This window comes from Phaethon lepturus, unplaced genomic scaffold, assembly GCF_000687285.1.
Source record: "Phaethon lepturus isolate BGI_N335 unplaced genomic scaffold, ASM68728v1 scaffold34019, whole genome shotgun sequence".
Taxonomy (NCBI): domain Eukaryota; kingdom Metazoa; phylum Chordata; class Aves; order Phaethontiformes; family Phaethontidae; genus Phaethon; species Phaethon lepturus.
Window position 1 is genome coordinate 1 of NW_010566122.1, and position 8,267 is coordinate 8,267.

An 8,267-nucleotide genomic window follows, 5' to 3' on the forward strand; every position below is an offset into this window, starting at 1 on the left:
CAGCTCCGCTGCCCCGGTCCTGTGCTGTGGGGAGCTGGGAGGAAGCGGTGGACCAGGAGGCGAGGGGACAGGGCTGTGAGGAGCCGGGGGAGGGGAACCACGCTGAGGTGACGGGCACTTTGGGGATGGGAGCTGAGGCGGCAGGGCGGCTAGGCCGGGGGGACGAGGCTGGGACCATAGGGACGGACTGCGTGAGGGTATCTGGCATGACGGGTCAGCCATAAGCGAGCCCGTGAGCTCTGCGTGGAGGCCCGGAAGAGATTGTAGCAGGAGGCGGCCACCGTAAGCGAACGGCAGTCTTACAGCTAGTGGCCATGAGAACATGAAAGAAACTTCCCTGCGGTGGCCGAGAGTGAGGTGACCGTGAGCAAGGGGATGGGAGTCGGACTGCGTGAGGGTATCTGGCATGACGGGTCAGCCATAAGCGAGCCCGTGAGCTCTGCGTGGAGGCCCGGAAGAGATTGTAGCAGGAGGCGGCCACCGTAAGCGAACGGCAGTCTTACAGCTAGTGGCCATGAGAACATGAAAGAAACTTCCCTGCGGTGGCCGAGAGTGAGGTGACCGTGAGCAAGGGGATGGGAGTGAGTGCACAGGGACTGAGGTGATGGGTGCGGGAGGACATGGTGAGTGCGGGGACGGTGAGTGAGGAGATGGCGAGCGAGTGAGGGGGTGGTGAGGGGACAGCGAGTGAGGGGATAGTGCGCGAGGGGACGGTGAACGGAGGTCTCATGGAGCTGCGAGAAACATCTCAGGCATCTCTACACTGGTTTTTCTGGCCAGAATTACTCCTGCAACAACATCTCACTTCTCTGCCTCATGTAAAAATTTGCCTCAGATTTTTTCTGAAAATATGGTTTTCACCCCTCTTTAAATTCTCTGCATAGTCTCTGCCTTCTTATCTGGTATTTTGGGTATGTTCTTTCTGAAAAGCAGCAAGGGCTGAGAGAAAGAGAGTGTAGATTCCTGTCTGCTTGATTCTGTTCCACATATATGGAAACAGAAATACCCAAAAGGGCAGAACCCTGCCTGTAATTATTGTTTTCGGTTTAGGAATTTACAACATTACTCAAATCTATGGTATGGTGGTATTAAAAGTCATCACAGTGATCCTTGCTAGTTTCAACTTTTTTCCATCCAGAAAGCTAGATAAAAAATTATGTACAGAAATTCTGCAGATCTCTATGAAATTCTGTGAAAGGGTAATTTGAGGGAATGGAGGGTACTGAAGCTATTATTAACATTGCAAACAATTTTTTTCATAACACCTCCGTCTGTCACAGACAAAACATAGGTACCATGCTTCATTTGCAAACATAACTGGCCATGTTGTCTGTGGAGTGAATAATATTTCAAAGTCCCTTGAATTGCTCAGTGTTGCTCAGATAATAATTAAAGGCCAAATTCTGTATTTCTTACTTGGATCACTTTAACATTTTTGTTTCATATCTATTGACAGTATCTCCTTCCAGAAATGAACGGTTAATAAAATGGAGTAGTACTTTAACTAGGTAACACTGGGTTCTTCTACATAACTTTCTTAAAGTAACTAATTTTTTTTCAGAAGCAGCCACATTTTGCTAGAAACTGAGCATTCAGGCCCTAAGGATCTGTTAGTTTTCAAGAAAGACGCCTAAACACACATGCCTTTTCATATTTTGATTGGGTTCTTACACAAACAAAGGTTTTCTAGAGACCTAATTCCAATAAAAATGACAAAATACTACTTCTTTCAGTGATTTTCATTGTAAAAACATGTAGCAGAATTAGTTGCTATTTACTAGTGGTTGTTGATGTAATCTGAATAACCTTTATTAGAAACTACATATGAAAGACGGCCACATGCATTGTCCTAATTCGGGCTGAGGATAGAGTTAATTTTCTTCATAGTAGCTCGTGTGGTGCTATGTTTGGGATTTGTGACCCAAACACTGTTGACAACACAGGGATGTTGTAGCTGTTGCTGGTCAGTACTTACACAGCATCAAGGCCTTTTCTGTTTCCCAGGTGGCCCGGCCAGCAAGTGGGCTGGGGGTGCACAAGAAGCTGGGAGGGGATACAGTGGGACAGCTGACCCCAACTGACCTAAGGGATATCCCATACCATTTGATGTCATGCTCAGCAGCAAAACTGGGGAGAGGAGGAGGAAAGGGGTACATTCAGACTTAGGGCATTTGTCTTCCCAAGTAACAGCTACTGCTGTGAAGTAGTAACTGTTACGTAGTTAAGTAACGGTGAAGCCCCGCTTTACTGGAAATGGCTGAACATTTGCCTGCCCATGGGAAGTAATGAATGAATTCCTTATTTTGCTTTGCTTGCGTGCACAGCTTCTGCTCCACCTATTAAACTGTCTTTATCTCACTTTTACCCTTCTGATTCTCTTCCCCACCCCACTGCAGGAGAGTGAGTGAGCAGCTCTGGGAAGCTTAGTTGCCTACCAGAGTTAACTGACAACAACCTTTAAAAAGGGTTTTGAAGCAGCACATAGTTATCATAATCTGGTATTTTATCAATGTGGAGCAGCTCCTGTAGAAAACATTTGCTGTTTCTTCCTGTAACAGAGGAGTTAGCTAGGTATACATTTCATCAGTATTATACCATCTTTAAATTCCACTTGTTAGAGTTTTGGTTATATTAATTATTCTAATCAAAAATGCCATCTGATATATCCAGTTGGGAGAAACTGATAAAATTGCCATCTTCACATGGCAGATTTAAATGACAACAAAAGTCATTAGGCCCAATCCATTGAGTAAATAGAGAAGATTTCTGAAAAGATTACAGGCCGTGAAGAGTGTGAAAGAAAAGCTGGAATAACTCTGCAGTCTAACTTCCCTCTTTACTCACTCAGATAACCTCCAAAGGAATAAAAAATAATTGAAAGAACTTTCAAATGTTAGTACAGCTCTTACCGGCTGTCACTCCAAACGTAAGGAAGAGGTAGTGCACATCTGAGGCATAGGCACTCAGTATCCAACCTAGGGCATTCAATATCCCTCCAATTATAGCTGTCTTGCGGCACCCACACATGCTGATGAATAAACCAATGAAAGGACCTGTTAAAGAACATGAAAAAATGCTGTATTTTTTATTTAATTCTCTACACTTTATATTTTTTCACACAAAGATTTTTAATGTTTTAAGCAAAATGTTAAACATAGGGCTACTCATGCAGTTCAGTTTATTTTCCCTATTAATGTTTAAAATTGTGGAAAGAAAAATTCAACCAACCAACCAACCAACTACTTAGCAAATACCAGTAGGACCTAAAATCAAAGTTACTCTGTGAAGAAGGAACAGTTCAAACCGAAGAAGAAACTGAAACTGTTGTTCCCAATACTAATGCTGTATGAGTGCAGGCCTTTTTCACAAATAACTAGAAAATAAACATTTTGTTTCCAGTGGAATATTTTAGGCAGACCTAAACACAACTTTTTCAATCTTAATTTAGGGAGACAGAGATGTGTGTATACACATATACACAAACAGAGCCCTCCAGGTATTATCTGGGGTTGATAAAACCCCAGCTTAAAAAATAAATTTTAGCTCAGCTGCCAAACTGAAATACAAACTGTCCAAATTCAACAATTTCTCCTCCCAGACAGAGTACAGGGAGGACCACAAGCTTCACAGATGATCTGTTTTCTTGATTCCAGTGAGGCCCTCAAGTCACAGGCATCCTTTCCTGCTCATGCTGTCACCCCATCTAATTGTTTTCCCTATCATCTTCCCTGTTGTGCCCTGTCTCCCTCTAACTTGTAAAATTTGTCCTGGTGACTTCAAAAAGGCAACTCAGGAGAAGTTGGGCAGCTCTCATAACAAATTGGAAAACTGTAAGAAAATACTTTGAGGGATGAGTAGCAAACAAATCTATGTGGTTTTGAAATAAATTATGCTGGAACATACCTACAATAAGTGTAATGCCCATGCTAAGGGAGCTAACCCACGCTGTTAAGCCACGACTTTGATTAAACTCTTCAAGCCATTCCATGTTGAGTATTCCAAGGGCCATTTGGGACCCCATGATAAGTATGTGCACAAGGAAGGAGGAAAGTACAATCATCCAAGCCCATCCTCCATCGATGTTTGGATTAGGCTTAATTGGCTTACTTCCAACTTTCGAGTCATCTCCAAAATCATACCCAATATCCTCTCGACTAGCATACATTTTCTCCACAGTATTCTGAAACAAATGCAGTAAATACCTTCAAAATACATACAAAATAATCAGATTTTGTAGTTTGGTTATAGTGAATAGCATAAATCACAACTATATTTCACTATGGTGGTTTAGTGCAGTTGTAAAGCAAATACTGGGTTTTCATTGTTTGAATGTAAAATGCTTAGAAAATTCCCTAATTAATGCATTTGTGTACTTTATTGTCATGGCTGCCTATGCTGGAGTATTTATGGGTTGACAGGCTGAATTATTTCCATTACTTTATATTTTACTTACTTGTAGGTGGCTGAGAGCACTCACTCTTCATGGGCTGACTGTGGTCACAAAAAAAGACTGGTGTCTCTCTGTATATTCCTTCTCTGTATCACCCTCTGCTGTGCCAGTAAGATTATGTGCCTTTGTGTTCAAGTTGCTAAAGCTTGGAATAAAAAAAAGAAATCCTGAAGAGGCAGGTAGATGAAATTACCATATCTTTTCAGAGGAAACCAGTTTTGAGATGTATTTCTTCCTTAGCAGTGGAAGAACAACAGTGAAGATAGAGAAAGATAAAGATTTAAGGTTCTTGATTTTCAGAATGCTTTGCTTACATAAATTACAACAATGGGATTGTTACTACCTCTCTGGCAAGCTTTTTATTAGAGTCAACTTGACAAACAGTTTGCTATTATGCTTTCAGTTTCCAGAGTATTAATCCATATAATCCTACCAAAACCAAAGAATTCTTCCAAATGCCTGTCAGTGCTTATCAGAATCAAACTGAGTGGCAGTTATGTGCATTGGTGTATATATGAACATAAATATATAATACCTTATCATAATAAAATAATATATAATAAATATAATAAACACATAATACCTTATCATATCAGAATACCTTAATTTGATTACTTTGATTTCTTCCATTGTTAGTCTAAGTGAAGATTGCAACACAATGTGAAAATAATTTCGAAACCATTTTTAATTGATTAATAGGCAAGGTGCAGAATCCAGTCTTCCCTCCATCCAATTTCTGCTGCAACATATTGAAACGTTACCCGACTGTGGAGCACCACATAGGTTTCCATGGAGACTAGAAATGTAATGATGCAAATTACCAGAGATCGTAATTTTTTGTCTTCTTTTCTTCTCCAGAGAAATAAAGAGAGCCATCAGCTTCACAACAGTCAGAAGAGAGAACAGAGTTATCAAAAAATGTTTAAAAAAGCTCCTTATGTCTTCTATGAGCCCTGAGAAGGTGTGCCTCAGGAGCTAGCTCCTCACTACTGAAAACTGCCAGTGAGTGGAGTAACTCAGATTTTTGGGCTGTTGTTTTTAAATACATGAGGGTATTTTCCTTCTAAAGTTGCTACCTTTCCAAACTATTTTACTTTTTTCTTATTGCTAGATAAACATATGGAGGAGGCCTTGAAGTGTTTCATGCTAATACATAGACAGAGTCAGAGCTGACTGGTCGAAGCTACCATTTCTTTCACAGACAACAGTGAAAACCTGCCAATATATGTAACCTCTCCGGACTGGCTGCTGGGTAAGTGACCTTCATCGTTAAGTGCTACATAGCCCTTACTTGCAGTACAGGTAAGTACCGTGTCACTAAGGGCAGCCTGGACACCTAGGTTCCTCCAACAGCACACTGATTTGCCTCACAGTGAGTTGGAGCTAAAATGCATTGTAACTACTGGTATCAAATTTTTCATAGTTGGATATTTTTTATGGACTAAGTTACCACTATGTATTGGTGACACAGTGAGGAAGAACAAGAAACACTTGCTGCACGAGCAGATGAGCTGGGACCAACTGATGAGTCCAGACCTGGGTGCCAGTGGAAACACATACTGAAACGGCTTACTGCCGCCTTCTTTCCAAATCAAGAGGCAGACAGAAGGGCGATTATGCTTAGAGGTCTTCCTAGATATCCTCCAGGTTGTCTGAGGCAGGACTGTATATGTGGTGAGGGGAAAGGTAGCAGGGGAACAGGTCAGAGCCATGCAGTGGTGCAGACTTTTTTTGAACAGAAGAAGACAGCCTGGGACAGCCTTCGTTAAAATTACACTTCATCCTTCCTCTACAGAGGGTAGGTCTTCAAGATGACATCTCAACTCCTTCCTATTAATGTACTTGGAGCTAGATCCCCATTGATGTAGTGTATAGGATTACTTATGGGTGATTCAGCCCACTCACAAGAGAGAGGAATACTAACTGCGTAAGTGTAATAAAGATAGTGAATAAGCATGCTAATGGGAAATCATAAAAAGCAGCAGAATGAAGGAAAATTGCAAGCGGTTAAACATGTTCTGTATAAGATTAATGAAAATGTATGACGGATATTACAGTACATCTTAGATAATGGAATACAAAATTATGTAACTGAAGATTCAGAGAATTAAATGTGGAGCCTCACCTTTCTCTTCCATGCTTTTGACTGGCTTTGTGTGCACCTGAATACTGATACTGGATACAAAAATGTTCTTCTTTGGACAGGAAATAGATATGTCTTTTATATATTTTAAATTATTTAAAGCAAAAATAATTTACATTGAGATGCAAAAGATATGACACTCATCTTCGCAATCTTACTGACAGAATGGGCTTAGATTGGGTAGATGCAAGTTAATGTCATGCTTGCATCAACCCCCACGAATCTTCAGAAAAATGCATATATCTTCCCTTTGAACTGGATTCATTCTTATTAACACTTTTAACTTTCCACTAATGTCACAAGTTCAGAGTGAATATACTCAAAAACAGGGAAGGTCATTTCCAATAATTGTGCAAGCTCTCAGGCTTTGGATAAAGCCAGGACTGGACATCTGGATCCTCTCCCCAGTACCGACTCATCGCCCCGTGGCCTCTCGCACTTACCTGCCCTCAGCCTTCTTCCCACACCACAGCACTGCCAAGAACAGGGTATCACAGAAGGCAGAGAAGCCCAAAGGGCTCTTTGCAATTGTGAAATGCCAGAGAAACTGCAATGAAAATGATTCGTGAAGCCAGCCATATTTCCCCGATGAGCAAGGCAGTGAAGACCCACTCACAGTAAGAGTGTTTGAACACAGCCCCTCGCAAAGGATTGCATTTAAAGGCAGGAGAATCTGGATTCTTGTTTGATCAGCTGGAGAAGGACTAGATCTTTTTCAGAAAAGCTTTTTACATTGTATGCACACACAGTATGCAGAGCTCTTAGAAAACTGGCCTAAATGTTAGTGCCCACAAACACGCTGAGCTTTTTTGAAAATCTGACTCATGAGCTATTTTAGGGACAAGTGCAGGTGCTGTAGTAAGACCAAAGGCAGCAGCAAAACACCCTGCCATCAGGGTTCCCTGTACCATCAGTGGGGCTATGGCTGTCTAGCTTGTAGTTGAACTGGATCGTTGGAAAACATCTTGATACAAAAAGTCCATGTGATGAATAATTTACATATACTTGGGTAGCCTCTTCCAGTACCTGATTGCCTCAGTGTTAAAAAGCATAGAATAAAATGGTACTTCCAATGGATAACTCATAAATGCATTATAAACAGTAATGAGTTTTGCTTCACAGTATTCCCAGTAGACTGGCCACACCTAGTTATTTGTCTTCTGAAGACCTGCAGAAGAAACATTGTTAAAAACATTGTTTTGGGTGTTTTAAGTTTTGGCAGTCTAACTTCCAGTTGCTAACACGTCGAGCACTTCAGTTGTCAATGGCTGGAGCCAAGGATCCCTGCCACTTCTGCCGATCAGAGCCTCAGTGCGTAACTGTGTGCGCCCAGCAAGGAAGAGAACATCAGGGAGATTAAACGCTCACAACGCTAGGCTAATGGCCCGGGGCACAAGCTCGCGCGCAACCGGCGGCAGTTTCCAGACTCGGGTCGCTGCCCTTCTGCCCCTGCGGGCCGTTCCCCAGGCCCCACTCAGAAGACCTCTCCGGGAGAGCCCTCGGTGCTGTTCTGCCTCGCCGTGACCCACGAGTGGTCCCACGTCCCCGGGGGCAGTGGGAACAGGCGCAGATCGTAAACATTCCTCTCCCCTTGGTGCGCAGGGAATGCGCAGCTTGCGTCGGGCGCTGCACCGCTGCTGTGCGAGGGGTCACAGCCTGTCCAGCAGCAGCGCG

General features: G+C 42.5%; 1 long non-coding RNA gene across 1 annotated transcript; it reads right to left on the bottom strand.

The window, feature by feature from the left end:
• Positions 1–2,908: 2,908 nt before the first annotated feature.
• On the bottom strand, positions 2,909–7,144 carry LOC104627255. Its single transcript, XR_738096.1, has 4 exons — positions 7,037–7,144; positions 4,454–4,595; positions 3,904–4,180; positions 2,909–3,053 (listed from the first exon to the last, which is right to left on the bottom strand). It is a non-coding gene; the product is annotated as an uncharacterized LOC104627255 (long non-coding RNA).
• Positions 7,145–8,267: the final 1,123 nt, after the last annotated feature.